The following is a 22,430-nucleotide window of genomic DNA, read 5'->3' as shown; positions in this document are numbered from 1 at the left end:
GTCTTTATAGCGGCATAATTTATAATCTTTTGAGTATATACCCAGAAATGGGATGGCTGAGTCAAATGGTATTTCTAGTTCTAGATCCTTGAGTAATGGCCACACTGTCTTCCACAATGGTTGAACTAGTTTACAGTCCCATCAACAGTGTAAAAGGGTTCCTATTTCTCCACATCCTCTCCAGCACCTGTTGTTTCCTGACTTTTTAATGATCACTATTCTAACTGGTGTGAGATGGTAACTCATTGTGGTTTTGATTTGCATTTCTCTGATGATCAGTGATAATGAGCATTTTTTCATGTGTTTGTTGGCTGTGTACATGTCTTGTCTTCTTTTGAAAAGTGTCTGCTCATATCCTTTGCCCACTTTTTGATGGGGTTGTGTGATTTTTTCTTGTAAAGTTAAGTTATTTGTAGATTCTGGATATTAGCCCTTTGTCAGATGGGTAGATTGCAAAAATTCTGTCCCATTCTGTAGGACGCCTGTTCACTCTGATGGTAGTTTTTTTTTGCTGTGTAGAAGCTCTTTAGTTTTGTCTATTTTGGCTTTTGTTGCCACTGTTTTTGGAGTTTTAGTCATGAAGTCCCTGCCCATGCCTATGTCCTGAATGGTCTTGCCTAGATTTTCTTCTAGAGTTTTTATGGTTTTAGGTCTAACATTTAAGTCTTTAATCCATCTTGAATAAATTGTTGTATAAGGTGTAAGAAAGGGATCCAGTTTCAGCTTTCTACTTATTGCTAGCCAGTTTTCCCAGCACCATTTATTAACTATGGAATCCTTTCCCCATTTCTTGTTTTTGTCAGGTTTGTCAAACATCAGATGGTTGTAGATGTGTGGTATTATTTCTGAGGCCTCTGTTCTGTTCCATTGGTCTATATCTCTGTTTTGGTACCAGTATCATGCTGCTTTGGTTACTGTAGCCTTGTAGTATAGTTTGAAGTCAGGTAGCATGATGCTTCCAGCTTTGTTCTTTTTGCTTAGGATTGTCTTGGCAATGGGGCTCTTTCTTGGTTCCATAGGAATTTAAAGTAGTATTTTCCAATTCGGTGAAGAAAGTCATTGGTAGCTTGATGGGGATAGCATTCAATCTATAAATTACCTTGGGCAGTATGGCCATTTTCACAGTATTGATTCTTCCTGTTCATGAGCATGGAATGTTCTTCCATTTGTTTGTGTCCTCTTTTATTTCGTTAAGCAGTGGTTTGTAGTTCTCCTTGAAGAGGTCCTTCACATCCCTTGTAAGTTGGATTCCTAGGTATTTTATTCTCTTTGAAGCAATTGTGAATGGGAGTTCACTCATGATTTGTCTCTCTGTCTGTCTGTTATTGGTGTATAGGAATGCTTGTGATTTTTGCACATTGATTTTGTATCCTGAGACTTTGCTGAAGTTGCTTATCAGCTTGAGGAGATTTTGGACTGAGATGATGGGGTTTTCTAAATATGTCATCTGGAAACAGGGACAATTTGACTTCCTCTTTTCCTAATTGAATACTCTTTATTTTTTTCTCCTGCCTGATTGCCCTGGTCAAAACTTCCATTACTATGTTGAATAGGAGTGGTGAGAGACGGCATCCCTGTCCTGTGTCAGTTTTCAAATGGAAAGCTTCCAGTTTTTGCCCATTCAGCATGATACTGGCTGTAGGTTTGTCATAAATAGTTCTTATTATTTTGAGTTACATTCCATTGATATGTAGTTTATTGAGTTTTTAGTATGAAGGGCTGTTGAATTTTGTCAAAGGCCTTTTCTGCCTCTATTGAGATAATCATGTGGTTTTTGTCTTTGGTTCTGTTTATGTGATGGATTACTTTTATTGATTTTCATATGTTGAATCAGCCTCGCATCCCAGGGATGAAGTCCACTTGATCTTGGTGGATAAGCTTTTTGATGTGCTGCTGGAATCGGTTTGCCAGTATTTTACTGAGGATTTTTGCATCAATGTTCATAAGGGATATTGGTCTAAAATTCTCTTTTTTGGTTGTATCTCTGCCAGGCTTTGGTACTAGGATGATGCTGGCCTTATTAAATGAGTTAGGGAGGATTCCCTCTTTTTCTATGGGTTGGAATAGTTTCAGAGGGAATGATACCAGCTCCTCTTTGTACCTCTGATACAATTTGGCTGTGAATCTGTTTGGTCTTGGACTTTTTTTGGTTGGTAGGCTATTAATTATTGCCTCAATTTCAGAGACTGTTATTGGTATACTCAGGGATTCAGCTTCTTCCTGGTTTAGTCTTAGGAGGGTGTATGTGTTCAGGAATTTATACATTTCTTCTAGATTTTCTAGTTTATTTGCATAGAGGTGTTTCTAGTATTTTCTGATGGTAGTTTGTATTTCTGTGGGATCTTTAGTGATATCCCCTTTATCAGTTTTTTATTGTGTCTATTTGATTCTTCTTTTATTCTTCATTAGTCTTGCTAGCGGTCTATCAATTTTGTTGATCTTTTCAAAAAAACAGTTCCTGGATTCATTTTTTGAAGGATTTCTTGTGTGTGTCTCTATCTCCTTCAGTTCTTCTCTTAGTTATTTCTTGCCTTCTGCTGGCTTTTGAATGTGTTTGCTCTTGCTTCTCTAGTTCTTTTAATTGTGATGTTAGGGTGTTGATTTTAGATCTTTCCTGCTTTCTCTTGTGGGCATTTAGTGCTCTAAATTTCCCTCTACACATTGCTTTAAGTGTGTCCCAGAGATTCTAGTATATTGTATCTTTGTTCTCATTGGTTTCAAAGAACATTTTTATTTCTGCCTTCATTTTATTATTTACCCGTAGTCATTCAGGAGCAGGTTGTTCAGTTTCCATGTAGTTGAGCGGTTTTGAGTGAGTTTCTTAGTCCTGAGTTCTAGTTTGATTGCACTGTGGTCTGAGAGACAGTTTGTTATAATTTCTGTTCTTGTACATTTGCTGAGGAGTGCTTTACTTCCAATTACGTGGTCAATTTTGGAGTAAGTATGATGTGGTGCTGAGAAGAATGTATATTCTGTTGATTTGAGGTGGAAAGTTCTGTAGATGTCTATTAGGTTTGCTTGGTGCAGAGTCGAGTTCAATTCCTGGAAATCCTTGTTAACTTTCTGTCTCCTTGATCTGTCTAAAGTTGACAGTGGTGTGTTAAAGTCTCCCATTATTATTGTGCGGGAGTCTAAGTCTCTTTTTAGGTCTCTAAGGACTTGCTTTATTAATCTGGTTGCTCCTTTATTGGGTGCATATATATTTAGGATAGTTAGCTCTTCCTGTTAAATTGATCCTTTTACCATCATGTAATGGCCTTCTTTGTGTCTTTTGATCTTTGTTGGTTTAAAGTCTGTTTTATCAGAGACTAGGATTGCAACCCCTGCTTTTTTTTTTTCTTCTATTTGCTTGCTAGATCTTCCTCCATCCCTTTATTTTGAGCCTATGTGTGTCTCTGCACGTGAGTTGGCTCTCCTGAATACAGCACACTGATGGATCTTGACTCTTTATCCAATTTGCCAGTCTGTGTCTTTTAATGGAGCATTTAACCCATTCATATTTAAGGTTAATATTGTTATGTGTGAATTTAATCCTGTCGTTATGATGTTAGCTGGTTATTTTGTTCGTTAGTTGATGCAGTTTCTTCATAGTGTTGATGGTCTTTACAATTTGGCATGTTTTTGCAGTGGTTGGTACCAGTTGTTCCTTTCCATGTTTAGTGCTTCCTCCAGGAGCTCTTGTCAAGGCAGGCCTGGTGGTGACAAAATCTCTCAGCATTTGCTTATCTGTAAAGGATTTTATTTTTCCTTCACTTATGAAGCTTAGTTTGGCTAAATATGAAATTCTGGGTTGAAAATTCTTCTCTTTAAGAATGTTGAATATTGGTCCCCACTCTTTTCTGGCTTGTAGAGTTTCTGCTGATATATCCATTGTTAGTCTGATGGGCTTCCCTTTGTGGGTAACCCGACTTTTCTCTCTGGCTGCCCTTAACATTTTTTCCTTCATTTCAACCTTGTTGAATCTGACAAGTATGTGTCGTTGGGGTTGCTCTTCTCAAGGAGTATCTTTGTGGTGTTCTCTGTATTTCCTGAATTTGAATGTTGGCCTACCTTGCTAGGTTCGGGAAGTTCTCCTTGATAATATCCTGAATAGTGTTTTCCAGCTTGGTTCCATTCTCCCTGTCACTTTCAGGTACACCAATCAGACGTAGATTTGGTCTTTTCACATAGTCCCATATTTCCTGGAGGCTTTGTTCGTTTCTTTTTACTCTCTTCTCGCTAAACTTCTCTTCTCACTTCATTTCATTCATTTTATCTTCAATCACTGATACCCTTTCTTCCACTTGATCAAATCGGCTACTGAAGCTTGTGCATGCATCACGTAGTTCTTGTGCCATGGTTTTTAGCTCCATGAGGTCATTTAAGGTCTTCTCTACACTGTTTATTCTAGTTAGCCATTCATCTAATCTTTTTTCAAGGTTTTTAGCTTCTTTGCCATGAGTTCAAACATCTTCCTTTAGCTCGGAGAAGTTTGTTGTTACTGATCTTCTGAAGCCTACTTCTGTCAACTTATCAAAGTGATTCTCCGTCCAGCTTTGTTCCGTTGCTGGTGAGGAGTTGTGTTCCTTTGGAGGAGAAAAGGCACCTGATTTTTAGAATTTTCAGCTTTTCTGCTGTTTTTTCCCCATCTTTGTGGTTTTACTTACCTTTGGTCTTTGATGATGGTGACCTAGAGATGGGATTTTGGTGTGGATGTCCTTTTCATTGATGTTGATGCTATTCCTTTTTGTTTGTCAGTTTTCCTTCTAACAGTCAGGACCCTCAGCTGCAAGTCTGTTGGAGTTTGCTGGAGGTCCACTCCAGACCCTGTTTGCCTGGATATCACCAGCAGAGGCTGCAGAATAACAAATATTGCAGAACAGCAAATGTGCTCCCTGATCCTTCCTCTGGAAGCTTCATCTCAGAGCGGCACCCAGCTGTATGAGGTGTCAATCAGCCCCTACTGGGAGGTGTCTCCCAGTTAGGCTACTCGGGGGTCTGGGACCCACTTGAGGAGGCAGTCTGTCCATTCTCAGATCTCAAATTCTGTGCTGGGAGAACCACTTCTCTCCTCAAAGCTATCAGACAAGGACGTGTAAGTCTGCAGAAGCTTCTGCTGCCTTTTGTTCAGCTATGTGCTGCCCCCAGAGATGGAGTCTACAGAGTTGGGCTGTGGTGGGCTCCACCCAGTTCAAGTCCACAGAGGTGGGCTGCGGTGGGCTCCACCTAGTTCGAGCTTCCTGGCCACTTTGTTTACCTACTCAAGCCTCAGCAATGTTGGACGCCTCTCCCCCAGTCTCGCTGCTGCCTTGCAGTTCAATCTTGGACTGTTGTGCTAGCAGTGAGCGAGGCTCCATGGGCATGGGACCCTCCAAGCCAGGGCGGGATATAATCTCCTGGTGTGCCATTTGCTAAGACCATTGGGAAAGCGCAGTATTAGGGTGGGAGTGTCCCGATTTTCCAGGTACCATCTGTCATAGCTTCCCTTGGCTAGGAAAAGGAATTCCCCGACCCCTTGTGCTTCCCAGGTAAAGCAATGCCCTGCCCTGCTTCAGCTCACACTCCGTGGGCTGCACCCACTATCCAACAAGAAGGAAAGTCTTTTCAACAAATGATATTGGGAAAACTGGATATCCACATATAAAATAAACAAATAAAGGTGATCCCCTACCTAATATTATATGTAAAAATTAACTCAAAGAGATAACAAACCTAAATATAAGACCTAAAACGGTAAAGCATTTAGAAGAAAATACAGAGCAAAGACTTCATGACACTGGATTTGACAATAGCTTCTTAGATATGACACCAAAGGCACAGGCAACAAAAGAAAAAATAGACAAATAGGATTTCATGGAAAAATATTTTAAGTTGTGCATTGAAGATAATAGAGTAAAAAGGCAACCCAAAGAATGAGAGAAAAACATATGCAAATCCTGCATCTGTTAAGGGATTAACATCTAGAATATAGGATTAACATCTAGAATATATAGAAAACTCCTAACACTCATGACAAAAAACAACCCAATTCAAAAATACACTTGTACAGACATTTCTCCAAAGAAAATGTACAAATAATAAACATATGAAAAAATGTTCAAAATTTCTAATCATTATGGAAATGCAAATCAAAACTATAATTAGATACCACCTCACAGCCATTAGAATGGCTACTATTAAAAAACAAAACAAAACAAAACAGAAAGTAACAAGGGCTGGTAAGAATGTGGAGAAATTAGAACACTTGTGCACTACTGCTAACCAATGTAAAATGGTATAACAAATGTGGAAAACAGTATGATAGTTCCTTCAAAAATTAAAAATGGAATTACTATATAATCTAGCAATTCTACTTCTGGGTCTACACCCAAAAGAATTAAAAGCAGAGTCTCAAAGGGATATTTCTACTGCCATGTTCATAGTAGCATTATTCACAATAGCTAAAATGTGGAAACAAACCAAGTCCATTGAAGGATGAATGGATAAGCAAAATATGGTATATACATATAGTGGGATATTATTTGGCCTTAAAAAGAAAGGGAATTCTGGCATATGCTACAACATGGATGAACCATGTGGACATTATGCTAAGTGAAATGAGATATTTAAGAGTCGTCAAAATCATAGAGATAGAAAGCAAAATGGTGGTTGCCACGGAAAAGAGAAAGATTGAAGGTTAGTTGTTTAATGGGTATAAAGTTTCAGTTTTACAAGACAGAAAGGGTTATGGAGATGGATAGTAGTGATTGTTGCAGATCATGAATGTACACTCAACACCACTGAACTATACACTTAAAATGATCATTACATTAAATTTTGTTAAGTGTTTTTACCACAATTTTTAAAAATCGGATATTTTAAATAAACTGAAGTGATTGAAGCACTGAGAATTAATTAATTTTGGTTGTACTCTCCATGAAAATGCCCCTCCAACTCCCACTGAATACAATCTCTACCTAACCAATCTCAGTTGTCTCAGGTCTCCCATGTATCCCCACATTCTAGGCACTCTGTTTACTATTTCCAAACATAAGCCAGTTTTCTTCTACTGTCTTTGTACAAGCTGGCCTCTCCTATATAAATGGTGACCATTTTTCAAAGACTTTCTCAAATTCTTCCTCCCTAAAGTCTTTCCTGATGATATTTTTTTCACTTTTTTCACTTCTTTTCTCTCAAATACCACTTTTTATCACTATCATATTATTTATAATTTCTCTCTCTCCTCCATCCACCTCCACATGCCTAAAGGGCCACATTCAAGTACATTTTTTAAAGAGCTCACAAAGCACTTGGCAGTTAATAAGACCTTGTATTACAAAAACACCATTTGCAACTTTAATCTGGAGGGTTATTGGAAGATAACTATGTGGAAATCACAAGGAGAACAATAAAACTACGTGGTGGTTGGCAACTATAATGTTTCTTCCCCCTAGTAACCACATCTCAGTGTCCTGTTCTCAGTAGGGATAACAAAACCCCACTTCCAAACCAGGGAAGAGCTGGGCTAGTAGCTGGAGTTAAGTGTTAAGGTGTAGTGCAGCAGTTTACAAGGCAAGTATGTACATGAACTTCTGGAGCCTTGCCATAAACCTTTTATTCAGTGTGTGTGTAGGGTGTGTATAGAGTCTGTGTGTGTTTCTTTTCTGGAAATGCAATCTACATTATTTTTTCCAATGTCATTATGCTTGACCTAAAAGTAAAAGGAACATTTCAATTGATAGTTGAACCTATAGGAAATTGTATAGGTGATGAGATTCTATACATTATGAGAAATCTATAGGACCTTGCACAAAAGGTTAGCAAAGTGTGTGTTTAAGGTACTTTGGCAGAGGTGGATGTTGTCATTTCTGAGGTTCTAGGTCTCCTTTGCAAACTACAATAAAAGTGAGACAATTTAAATAAATACTAGATTCTATCACCTAGGAATTTATTTACTTTATGAGCATCTGGAAATTATTTTCTTAAAGTCAATATTGTATCAATAGATGCACTACAGGAAATCACAAAACCCTTGATATGCATACTTAAATGCAAAAGCTGATAGACACACTAAGTCTAAGGGAGCTAGAACTATTGTATCCCCAGCACTAGCATAAGAGGTAGCACATATTAGGTGCTCAATGAGCAGTGAATGAATGAATTAGTGATTAAATGGATGCCAGAGCTTTGCCTTATGTATCTGACTTGTATGTTCTCAACATGGGAACTTTTCAGGACATTGTTTTTATGATATTGTAAAGTTTCAAGAAAAAACAGTTATCTCAACATCTTCCTCATATGCACTACTCATGGGAGAAAAAAAATTTCATTCATTGTACTTGTCTTTAAGTCAGCATTTTATTCTCCAAAATTAGGGCAAAAGTAGTTACAGCTAAGATCAAATTCTGTCCTAGATAATAATCAAATCCCCAAATGAAGGACACTTTGGAGAAGAAAAAGATGGATATCTCAAAAAAATGAAAGTGCCTGTATGATAAATGCCATAACCAAGTAAAATTGCTTTCTTCCTGTCGATAATGACCCTAGCATCCCTGATGTGTAACTTACATTTAACTGGCAACATTCTGGGCTACTCATATTAACTGCAACAGGCTGAACAGCTTGAACTTCAATAAAATGTGCATTAAGTGACTGAGTTAATTTAACCTCATTAATCCTCAACCCACTAGCACCATCTGAAGCCTTCCAAGCAGCCTGTTTATGCAATATAAACATGTCCCTGTAAGAAATCAACACCCAAAATGTGCTGAAACTCTAGCTCCCAAGTTGTCACTGAGGGGTAAATGGCTGCATAATTGCCAAGACCAGGCTCCAATTGCATTATATGATTCACTCAACCTTATTATTCTTGTTAACAGCAAGAAGAGTTCCCGAAAAATAAATTTCTCTCTGAAGATTTTTTTGGAACTGCTTCTCTCTTGACTAAATATGCTCTAATTCATCAAAGAGCAGGATTCTTATTCAAGATAGCTTTTTGCCTTATAACTTAAACATATATGGCAAATAAAAGACTGTGCTCAAAGAAAAATTTAACCCATCTGCCTCCTACATCTTCCCCTGTGTGGGACTATAGAAGTGGTAATAGCAGTTAATTTTCAGGATTTTACTTGTAAAGAGCCAAAGTTTCAAAGTACCGTAAGTCATCAACACAATTTCAATATTTAGTCAAATATTTGCTGTGGTGCATGTGACATTTTAATTTTTTGTAATAGTGTGGGACTACTATGAAACCGATCTTGACCAACTTAAGAATGAGTCTAAATAAAGGCATGTGATGTGTACCACCTTGCTATTTTATATTTAATGACATTGAGAACACCTTTTGGAGCTACACCAGACCAATCTGGTTCAACTTTTATGTAACAGAGTTGTGAGTTGCTTTTCAGTTACTATGTACCCTTAGGTCACATAACCTGAGCATGCCCAGATGAACCAAGCGTGCAACCACTGAAGGAACCTAAGTGCTCAGAGAAGGAGGGACTGGGCAGGGCATGGTGGCTCACACCTGTAATTCCAGCACTTTAGGAGGCTGAGGAAGGTGTATCATTTGAGGTCAGCAGTTCAAGGTCAGGAGTTCAACATAGTGAGACTCAGTCTCTACTAAAATTACAAAAATTAGCTGGGCGTGGTGGTGTGCACCTGTAATCCCAGCTACTTGGGAGGCTGAGGTGGGAGAATTGCTTGAACTCAGGAGGTGGGGGTTGCAGTGAGCCAAGATAGCACCACTGAACTCCAGCCTGGGTGACAGAGTGAGATTCCAGTTACGAAAAGGAAGGAAGGAAGGAAGGAAGGAAGGAAGGAAGGAAGGAAGGAAGGAAGGAAGGAAGGAAGGAAGGAAGGAAGGAAAGAAGGGGAAGGAAGGGGAAGGAAGGAAGGAAGGGGAAGGAAGGAAGGGGAAGGAAGGAAGGGGAAGGAAGGAAGGGGAAGGAAAGGGAAGGAAGGAAGGAAGGAAGGAAGGAAGGAAGGAAGGAAGGAAAGAAAGAAGGGGAAGAAAGGGGAAGGAAGGAAGGAAGGGGAAGGAAGGAAGGGGAAGGAAGGAAGGGGAAGGAAGGAAGGGGAAGGAAGGAAGGGGAAGGAAGGAAGGGGAAGGAAGGAAGGGGAAGGAAGGAAGGGGAAGGAAAGGGAAGGAAGGAAGGAGAAGGAAGGGGAAGGGAAGGAAGGGGAAGGAAGGGGAAGGGAGGGGAGGGGAGGGGAGGGTAAGGGAGGGAGGAGAAGGGGAGGGAAAGGAAAGGAGAAAAGAAAAGAAAGAGAAAAAGAAAGAAGGAAGGAAGGAAAAGGAAAAGGAAGAACAAACTGAATTAAGAAGCAGTTACTGGGCCAGGTCAGGTGTGGTGGCTCACACCTGTAATCCCAGCACTTTGGGAGACTAAGGCAGGAGGACTGCTTGAGCTCAGGAGTTCCAGACCAGCCTGGGCAACATGGAGAAACCTTATCTCTACAAAAAAAACAAAAACAAAAACAAAAAAACAAAAAAAGCAATTAGCCATACATGGTGGAGGGAGTACCTGTATTTCCAGATACTTAAGAGGCTGAGATGAGAGGATCACTTGAGCCTGGGAGACTGAGGCTGCAGTGATCAGTAATGGCGCCACTGCACTACAGCCTGGGTGACAGAGTGGGACCGTGCCTCCAAAAACAAAACAAATAAGAGGTAGACACTGCATGGACTGCATGGCAGGATTCTGGATTAAATCAGATCAAGCCCTGGTGTCACCTCATGGCAAGATCAATCAGATCATGCCTCCTTACATTATCTCATTGCAAGATCCAATCAGATCACACCTCATTAACCTATGCATATAAAACCTGACCCAACTGCCAGCTCAGGGAGACACTGCTTTGGGAAATTTACCCAGGGTTCTCCCTATTTGTTATAAGTAATAAAATCCCCTTGCTAAATATTCCTTGTTGTGGTCACCATGTTGATACTCACCAAGCAAACTCACCCATTGTATGGGTAACACTTTGATTTTGGAGAGTCCTTGGTTCATTTTCTGTTTCCATTATTCTGTAGCCAAGAAAATAAGTAGTATTATATCTGAATGTGCCTTCATTTCTTGTAAAGAGACAGTGAATTCCAAACTCACTGGACATTGGATCTGAACTGACAACAGTTTAGTCTAGTTTTGTGAGTATCACACAAATTTGGGGGTAGATAATATAACTGTTCACACTTTAGCTAGTGGGAATATACTGCCTACTATTAAGTTTTTCTAATGATCAAATGAGATAATTTATTCAAAGAACTTTGTACCATACCATCGATACAAATATAACCATTTTTTTCCTTTATAGTCAAAAGTTAGTGGGAATAAAATCTGTATCAAAAAGTGGATAAAGCAAAATCCAAAGTAGATCCTACTCTTCACCAGCATTCCACAATACTTCTTAATAGCTCCTGAGTTTTAAAAAATAATTTCATAACTTTATCACCAAGAAATATAATATAGCAAAAACTATATATGTAAAAACATCTTTATTTTGAAAAGAAACCATCTTTCCATAATTAGCTAACTGATTTAAAATATTATAAGCAAAAGTTATTGGCCTGATGCATGCTATTTAAAAAATTATTAAAAATAGAATGTAGATCCTTAAGCCACTGGATGGTCAAATATCTCTCAAGACAAATCTCAAATGTTTCACTTGGTAAAAAAGTGTTTTCTTAAGTCAAATAACTTTATTAAATGTTCTCATTACATAAGTTACAGAAATTTATTAGTTCCTTATCTTTTGACTGTTATATTTAGGTAAGAATAAAAGCAAAAAAAATTATATTGTTATTCTAATACCTTTGTTAAGGCAGCAGTGTCCATAGTATATTTGTTTTTTAATCTGGATTTTTTTTTTATCAATTAACATGTGATTTTAACAAGTTAATACATTGCTCTTTCTCAATTTTCATCAGTTACAGGGGATTCAATGGTCATAAAGTTTTGTAGTGTTATGACCCTATAAAGTGAGCAGGTGACTCCAACTTTGGAGAAAGCAGTATAGAAAAGAAATATTCCTAAGACAGACAAACACATTTTTGTAGCTCTAATGAAATATAAACTAAAACACCTTCTTGTTTGGCTAGTTCCAGTATTTTTCTTACCAGGTAAACTCTCTACTGGCAAGCAATTTAAAGTTATTTCATTTAGAACTGCCAGTTCCAGAAATATGATAGTCCTCAAGTAAAACACACTTTTTGAAAATATGTCATGCCAGTACTGTTCTGCTCTATTCATGGAAGACAGATTTTAAATTACTATTTAACTGAGTACAATTTTACCCCAAGAAACAATTTATGAAAATAACATAAATCAGATATGATAAAATCAGTAATAAATATTGAGAATGAAGCATTTTAGAAAAGATAAGCTATCTTTAGAGGAGACAGAACAATTTAAATTTTCAAACTACAGTGTATAACATCCTTTAAATCGTAACCAAGATGTTGAAAAATATAAATATATGCACATTCCTGGTATTACAGCCAAAATATATCTCTCGATAACTGCTCACCTTTACATATATGTATGCATGTTTTAATAAAAGCCAGTTTGCCTTTTTTAAAAGTCCTTTTTGCAATATATTTTTAAAGTAAAAAAAAATTGTAACATATTTTTGTAACTATCCTAAATGCTACACATCTACTATTTTCAATTTCTGACCTTTGCTATTTAGGGAAAATAAATTACTCTTTCTGGAAAATAATTCTAAAATTACACTAAATCATGGCAATTCCCTGATGAAACAGAAAAGGGAAAATGGTCAGCCAACAACATTTCAAAATACCTCATCAACATCTTGAATATTCTCCTCACATATGTGTTATTGCTCTAATGTCCTTTCATCCAGACTTAGTGCCATTCTTAAATGAATATATATTCCTCATCATGTTGTGACATTCCAAACATCTGCCAGAGGCTCACTTCAGAAATTGGTACACAACACTTTCAAGGCCTGTTACAGAAAAACTTCTCTGGAGTTCATTCTTAATACAATAAAAATAATTTTTCTAATATCTTGGACATGATGGCCACCATAAATGTATCATCTAGTAATATGACAGTACAGTATTAAAAGTCATAGATCCCAGTAAAATTTTATGTCCATAATTTCACATTTCTTACCAAGAGAGTATTCAAAATAAGTATGAGAACAAAGCATATTTGCAAGACAAAATTGAATTATGTCATATTTATTATTACATGGATAGGTTAGGCAAGGAAAAGAGATCCATTTCATTTATTTCAACTAAAGGGTATTTGTTGCAATGATACAGAGACTGGACCAGAATCAGCTTCAAGGGCTAACATCTCAGCCAAATCAGCTTTATTAATATCTCTGTTCTCTCTTCTTATCTGCATCATTCATCTTTGCTATGTATTTTCCTCTGTTTATCCAGTTTTTTGCTCCTTCATAGCTTCAGTTTGTACATGGCTTCAGTATACCAACTACTTAACAGTATCCTTTGTGCTGCTATGCCTAATGCTAACAGATTCTGGGTTTTCCAGTTCAAATTCCCAAGAGTTAGATTCTGATTGACCTACTTCACGTGTTTACTGCAGAACAACTCACAGGCTGCTATTAAGCATTTTATTGGCTGCACTTTTCTTACCATCAATTTTCATTCCTAGTCCATTGAACTGTGGCTGGGAGATGAAATCTTGAGTATAAAAATAGCCACAATGGTGGAAGGGACTGAGTGAAATATATTACCTAGAAAAATTGTGTAAGTATTAACTGAAAACTTTATTTTGCCATATATAAAGACATTTACTTTGATTATTTTAACAAGGCGTGCTACAACAAACTTTGCCTAGGAATCAAGTCAACCAGATTTCTGCAATACCAACATAAATCTTACAAAACTGGCTGGAACATTCACTTTGATTTTGGATATGCAAGAATCAAGCTAACTTACTATAGCTTTCCCAAATTTATCGTTTAAGAAAAAAGAGAGACCATTCCTCCAGTGATTCTTGCATAGTATTTTTATCTGGATTAAAATATAGCGCTGTCGAAATAAATGTATACCAATTATGGCTAAGAATTCAGAAGATTGCCTCTTTAGACATTGACAGCTGTTTCAACAGAAGATTTACTGAATTTAGTAAGCAATTTTAGTATGTCTTGATGTAGTTTTATGTAGCATAAAATGATCACACTATCATATTTGGTGAATAATCTCAGTTTTATCCTGCCTGTCCAAAAAGACCAGGTACACTCAGTATTTCTATGAATATAATTTCACAATTTTCAACACAATGTATGCTGTTTTTTCAGTGTATTTTTTCTGTTGAGTACTGAAAGGGAATCCTAGTCCATAATAAGCATATTTAACATTTATGTAATGCTTTATAAATTGAAACATACTTTCACATGGATTAATTCATATGTTACACATAGCAACAATTATTTTGTAAAGAAGGAAACCAGGACTTCAGAGGTTTCCTTAAGAAGGACTTAAGTAACATAGTCTATAAATGGCAGAGCCAGTATTCAATCCTATTAAATCATTTGTGAACTACTAGCACAGTACTATGCCTCTAAAGAGGCATGCTTGGGTCAACAGCATGAACAAAAAGAAAGAGCAAAATACAAAAAAGTCTGAAATACAAAGAATTTGAGGCTGGGATCATGAGAATAGCATCATGATCCAAGAAAGAGACGGTAACTGGAATTTCATAGGGAAATGATTGAATTCAAAGAGATTGGTATTAATTTCTTTCGAGTTTGATCTTTTTAAACTCATAAGACTAAATTCATTTTTATTTCACATAAAAACCTCAAAAAATTGGCACTAGTTTCTTGCACACTGTGAAAAAGAATTCTGAGATCACATTTAAGCTCAGTGAGAAGAGTGCCATGATGAATTAGGAATGTAGGCCACAGACAGGAGAACTGGAAATGAATAAAAATGTGAATGCTGCATCATTGCCAACCCTGACTTTGACTTACCATTGTCTGGTTGATATATACGCATACCTCTCCTGCCACAGAGTTCTTAGTAATATATAGGATTAGAAGCTATAAGGGTCCAAAGTGCCAATCCACAGATCATCAGCATATGTTTGGAGATGTTTCCATGCTGTGAAATATCCCGTCAATTCTATGCACATGGTTTGGGAATCATAATGAAAAAAGTTATTGAAGTAACATGAAGTCAAATCTTAGAGTCAACTCAATAGCAACTGTGTCTCCAGTATGGAACACGGCCATGAAGACATGCCCTACAATCCTCTGGCAAATTTATTCCCAGTAAATACTCTCCTTTATCTGTCATCACTGGGAATGGAGCCAGGTGAAGGGAGATTTGGATGGAGAGGTGAGAGAAACTAGCAGCTGAGAAATAATTTCCAGATATTTCTAAAAGATTTAAATTTTAACATACACGTGTGCTTCTTCTCAAATGTGCTTTGCTAACTCTTCAAAGGAATCATCCTTAGAGAAGCAAGGGCAGAAGGAACAGGGTCTTGGTCATCAGTCCCCTGCTCAGCCATGAATCCCTATCAAAAGACTGAGCTCTCCTGGATAATTTCACAGTTTTCTCTGTGGATTTCCAGCATTTCCAACCGTGGGATGGTGTACAGTTAGCATAACCGCCTCCTTTGCCATTCATTTTTAGCTCACAATATTTTATCCCCATCAGGAGTACGAATCTTTGGTAAAATGAAAATGATACCTCTTTACAAAAATCTAGAGACATCCTGGTTTAAACTGTGGATTTACGTCAGTGCTCACACATCTAACAATTTCTTACTAGTTCACAGTATAATAATTTCACCCGAAGCTCTTTCCCACATTTCATCAAAAAGTACACAAATATAAGATCTTACAATATTAAGGTAATAATTTTTAAGAAATATTATTCACATTCACTAGTTTGCTATTAAACTCAGAAATGATTAAAATTAAAATATGCTTGTCAAAAGAGATAAATTACAGGCTCAGTGACAAATTTTATTAGGCATTTCTTTTACTCATTAGGGTGTAACATTTCTATAACCAACAAGAGTTTTATGGATATGGCTATGAAATCAGATTCTATAATGTAAAATATGTTATTCCCCTCCACAGAATTTATTACCACCTATAATTCAAAGAACTATGAAATAAAGTTATAAAGAACTATGTATGGTATTATTCTTTAGTATGTATAAATAAATTTATACATAGGTATTTTGCATGCATAAAACCAAAAGGATAGTTTCCACACTGCCTAAATCACCCATATTGTTTGAATTTTTATAAGAATTTATTAATTTTAATATCAGGATAAATGATAAAGATACTACAAGGAAATAAAAAGCAATTTTGGTCACTTCTGCATGATATTTGCTGATAATATACATCATAGTCACAAATTCCTCAGGACAAGTGTACAAATTAATGCAGTTTAGTTTTTGTCTTTTTCACATGCTAAGATAAAATATATAGTAATCCTTAACATGACAAATTAATATGTTGTTTATAAACATGTTAGAACAATCTATATTTTTAAAATGATAGAATAATCTATATTTTAAAATGAATCTATGCTATTTTAGAAAAATTGAATAACTTTTTCAATGTCTTCTTCATGGTAATCTTATTACTTCTAATCTAATACTCCTTGAGACATAGAAAATTATGTGTTACGATTTGAAACATTTAGAAACTAATCTTGAACCAGTAGAATTAATAATATTCCTACTATAAGAATGCCAAAACTCCTCAAATACTATGTAGAGGTGAATTTTTTACATTAATACAACATGTTATTTATAATATTTTAAGCTGATAAAAATATTTTGTGATTCAGAAGGTATTATTTCTGAGCAAGAATCCAGAAGAATGATAGAAGGAAGACACCCAGAACATAAAACCCTAAGTCATAAGGCAGAGGAGCTTTCAGTCAAAAGTCCTAGACTTGAGGAATAAAGAAGACACTTTATTTTTGTTTAAAATTAGGATAATGAAAATGAACTTCACGTACTTCACATTTTTTTCCCAAGCCTGGCCATGAGCAACAGACTCTTATTTCTACTTCTCTAATTTATTTTATTATTAATATAAGTATTTCAAAGGATAAATTCAGATATTGAATATTGGTGGAATGAACCTCTTAGGGATCCTACAAATAGCAAATTGAACAGTGACAAGAATCCAAAGCCCAATCATTAATAATCAGAGTGAGCCAATGCAGAAGCAATGATTAAACCACCCTCAGCAAACATTCTGAAGTATTATTCCAACCAAGGTAACACAGGTTCAAGAAAACTAGGCAAATGAAACAACAAAAAAATGAGGTAATTCTCAAAGCAGAAAACAATGTAATAATTATTAGATGAAAAATAAAATGCACAAGAATCAAGATGTAAATACTTTTTATATAATCTTACTAATTGAAAGAATGACTATGAATTTAACAAAAATATTTAATATCACCACGCATAAGGAAGCAGGAAAGGAGAATATAAGAGTAATATTTACAATTACTACAAAAAGAAGTCCATAGATAATGTCCAAAAATGACCAAGCAAAATATTGTAGTATATAATTATATAGCCGTATGGAGGCAAATAACATAAGAAACAACCAAAAGAGTTTGATAATGGGGTACCTATGATGAGCTAGAAGATGATTTGGGGAAGGTGACAGACATGACCATTTTTAGTAACGTTTAGCATTGACATTTTAAACTATGAGTAGGTATTTATTTAAAAATGTTTTCAATCAATTATAAAGGTAAATACAACACCTTAACAGCAAAACCCACCACTTCCTGAGTGAATGTAATAATCTTATAGAATTTGAAAACCTCTCCACATGTATATTCAAAAAAATTAAAAGACTTTAGTTAACATCTCTTGAGAATTGTGATGACATATATTGCCCTGAAGGCCTTTGAGAATTGTGAAAATACAGACTAAAATAAAATTCAAAAAATGCATTTATATATTTTCTTTAATGAGTTCCTGTGCTATAACTAATTCTATCATCCGAGGCTCCCAGATTGTCTTGGTGCTGACATTCAGAATTTTTGTGTTGTAAAAATGTAGAGACTTATGTTTTTAGATACCAAGAAGTCCCAGGTGTGTTGAAACCTACAGCTTCATTTTATATTCTTTCTTGGCCCCTTTAATTCAATTTTGTGACTCAAAATGCTTCAAAATTTGATCGGTGTGTTGTCCAAATGGTGCCTGTAGCCTGGTGAAAGATTTAATATTGTTTATTGCCAAATATGTCTCCAAAAGTTTTAATCCCCTTATCTCCCCATTACTGGTTTGTAAAGCAGGCTAATGCAATATTGGAGTCAGAGTAAGCCAATGCAGAAGCAATTCTAAATAAGAGGAAAGAAACTTGTCAGTTGCTGGAGTCTTAGCAGAATATTTTAAATTACTTTTTGAAACTTTTAAGGACAGTAAGACCTAAAGTATTTTTTTCAATAACGCTTGTAAACCAGATTCTTGTAGAAAAATGTATTTACTGTGTCTAATTTGTTGGAGCTTAAATTTTACTTTTAAAGTAATTACAATAGAGAAAAAATAATTAAAAAAACTAAGATCCTAGTCCCAGTTCTATCTTTTATTCAATATACTGTGAAACAAACACGGAATAAATACCTCAGAGCCCTGTCCTTAGATGTAGATACGTCAAGTGGAAGGTATACAGGAAGATTAACTCTCTAGAAAGTAAAATCAAATCTACCCTTTGAGTTTACAGATTTTCACAAAATTTTAAGCCCTTAATTAAAAGATAATGTCAGATCTTAAAATTTTTCCTTTCAGAAAATGAGTCATAATTATAGAATGATTATTACAGAGTGTAAACTCTGCTTTATTTCAATCTTAGATTTTAACTATTACATGTAACCATATTGAACATGCAAAATGCAGGGAAACAAAGAAATTAATGTTGCTCAGAGTCAGATCTGACCTTAGTCACTTGTGTCTTTTATAAACTAAACATTTGGAATGTCACTCCTATTTTGTTATTACCCAAGGTGGAAGTGTTGGTAAGTCAAAAAAGTCTGCTTTGAAACGTTTATGTTATAAAGGAATGATTTTATTTGTGTATCTCATTGTCCAGAACTGATGACAAAAGACATCCTCCTAATTCCTTGACTAATCCCTTATTTCTTAGTCTCTATACCATCTCATATCTCTAAGGCACTTTGCTAAATATTTGGCATGGAATTTAGTTTTAAAATAATAAAAGCAATAAACATGGTAAGAAAGCAGTAACTTTAAGGTCTATAAGGAAAATCACTTAATATAGCCCTCTTTCAATCTATTACTAAAGACATAGAGCTGGGAAACAAGACATGTATTTATTAGCTCCTGGATATCCCCGGGATATTTTTATTCTATTCTATTAAATTTTGCTCAGTCGAAGAGCACTGTGAAAGCTATAAAGGTTTAAAAACGCTGACAGTCATAATAAGTAGGGATGGGTGAATTCCGTGCTTAATTACAGACATTTGAGTTAGGGAAATGGATAGCATCACAGTGGTTACTGTTACTTTATTTAAGATGGAAATTACAGTGCAAAAAAATTAATTCAGTTTTTCTGGTAATATCTGTCCCCTACTTAGCAAAAGTAATTACTCTGCTTTACCTCCACTAAGATAAACATGATGTCCCTAATATTTCTTTTATATGAATAAATATAGTATGCTTTCTCTCAAATCTGAATCATTCAATATCTCTTCAAAATCTCTTGCACCCATATAGCACCCAAAATAACTAATAATCATTCATTTAATCCTAACAGGACTTTCATTTCTATAGGAAATATTCTTTTAATCTTCTAATTATTCTCACAATTAGTTTTGTTTTAAAGCACATTCCACATTTTATTCCACCTACCATTCCTAAGCATGAACACACAATGGCATAACCATTGAAGGAAAAATGTGAATTTCATTTCTTCTTCATTTGAATAGCTATCTTTTTTCCTTTGAAGCAATTGAATAAAAGATTATCACAATGTTCAAGCTTTCCCTTTCTCATTTCTCCCCAAATTGTTCTAGAAATTCATCCCAATCCCAAACAAAATCCCAGCAGTCCTTTATTTGGAAATTGACGAACAAATTGTAAAGTTTATATGGAATTTGAAAGAACCTAGAATTGTCAAAATAATTTTGATAAAGTATAACAAAGTTGGAAGATTAACACTTCCTGATTTTAAAATTTATTATAATGCTACAGTGTGTTATTGAGTTTAAGATTAACAAATCAATCTATGGAATACAATAGAGAATCCAAATACAAACCCATATGTAAATGGACAATTTTTTTTTTTTACAAAGGTACAATAATTCAGTGGAGAAGTAATTCTCTTTGGTTTCTTAGATAAATAAGTTCTTAGATAAAACATTGCAAGTGTGACCCGTAAAAGACAAAAATGATAAATTCAAAATCATCTGCTATGGTCTGAATGTTTATGTCTCCTCAAAAATTCACACGTTGAATTCTACACCCTAAGGTGATTATACTAGAAGGCAAGACATTTTGGGAGGGATTAGTGCTGTTGTAAAGTAAGCCCAAAGGATCTGGTTCACTCCTTTCACTATGTGAGGACACAGTGAGAAGGCACTATCTGTGAGTCAGGAAGCAAGCTGTCACCAAGCACCAAATCTTCATTCATCTTTATCTTGAACTTTCCAGCTTCTAGAACTGTAAGTAAGCAATTTCTTTTGTTTATAAACTACACAATTTATAGTATTTTGTTACAGCAACATGAATAACTAAGACATTATCAAAATTCAAAACTTTTCCTTTGCAAAAGACATTGTTAAGAAAATAAGAAGACAAGCCATGTAAACAGAGAAAATGTCTGTAAGTTGCATACTAAAGAACTTATATTTAAAATATGTAAACAAACTCTCAAAATTCTATAAGAAGAAAATAAATAACCCTTCAAAACAAACGACAATTAAGCAATAAAATGGCAGTTTTAAGTTAGTACTTATCAACAGTATTGATAGCATGTAAAATGCACATGAACTAAGTAAGAAGTAAATAGACTAAATTATTCAATTAAAAGCAGAGTGGTTAAACGGATAGAGTCAAGACCCAACTCTGTGGTACATACAAGAAACCCTTACAAAGACAAACAAAGATTGAAGGTGAAGGGATGGGAAAATATATTTGATGCAAGTGGAAACCATAAAACAGCAAGAGTAGCTATACTTACATAAGATAAAATAGACTAAATGTCAAAGACTGCAAAAAGTGAAAAAGAAAAGGGTTATTACATAATAATAAAGTGGCCAATTCAGCAAGAGGATATAACAATTATAAATAACTATACACCAAACATCAGAGTTCCCATTTATATAAAGCAAACATTAATAGACCTAAAAGGAGGTCTAGATTACACTACAATAATGGCAGGGGATTTCAACAGCCCAAGCTCAATAATGGACAGATCATCCAGACAGAAAATTCATAAATATTGGAGTTACATTACATACTAGATAAAATAGGCCTAACTTACATTTACAGAAGATTTCACCCAAGGGTCACAGGATACACATTCATTTCATCAGCACATGAAACAGTCACCAAAAAAGACCATATGTGGGGCTACAAAACAAGTCTCAACAAATTCAAAAGAGTAGCTATCATATCAAATATCCTTTCTGACCACAATGGAATAAAACTAGAAATCAATACTCAGAGTGACCATGAAAACTATACAAAAATATGGAAATTAAACAACATGCTTCTGAACAACCAAAAGCTGAATAAAGAAATTAAGAATAAAATTTTAAACTCTCTTGAAACTAATGAAAATGGAAATACAACATACCAAAATCCATGAGATGTAGCAAAAACAGTACTAAAAGTTCACAGCAATAAGCCCATACATCAAAAAGTTTAAGACTTCAAATAAGCAACCTAAAAATGTACCTCAAGGAACTAGAAAAAAAAAAGAAAAAAGTACAAAACAAATGGAATTCGTTTCACTGCTAAAATCTACCAAACACTTAAAAAATAATACCAATTCTACTCAAACTCTGCAAAAAAATTAAAGAGGAGGGGATACTTCCAAACTCATTCTATAAGGCCAGAATTAACCTGATACCAAAACCAGACAGGGACACAACTGAAAAAGAAAACTATAGGCCCAGATCACTGATGAACATAGATTCAAAAATCCTCAACAAAATACTAGCAAACCAAATTCAACGACACATCAAAAACAAACAAACAAACAAACAAAAAAAAAAAAAAAAAACATTCACCATGATCAAGTGAGACTCATCTCAGGCAGCTAAAAGTGGTTCAACACATGCAAATCAATATGAGATATCACATTAACAGAACCAAGAACAAAACCAAAAATCATTTCAATAGATGCAGAAAAAGCATTTGATAAAATGTATAATAACATAGCTTTATGATAAAAACTTCTGGCAAATCGGGTACATAATAAAGGCTAAATATGACAAACCCACAGCTAACACCATA

This window comes from Macaca thibetana, chromosome 12 (assembly GCF_024542745.1).
Source record: "Macaca thibetana thibetana isolate TM-01 chromosome 12, ASM2454274v1, whole genome shotgun sequence".
Classification (NCBI taxonomy): Eukaryota; Metazoa; Chordata; class Mammalia; order Primates; family Cercopithecidae; genus Macaca; species Macaca thibetana.
This window is presented reverse-complemented; position numbering follows the sequence as displayed.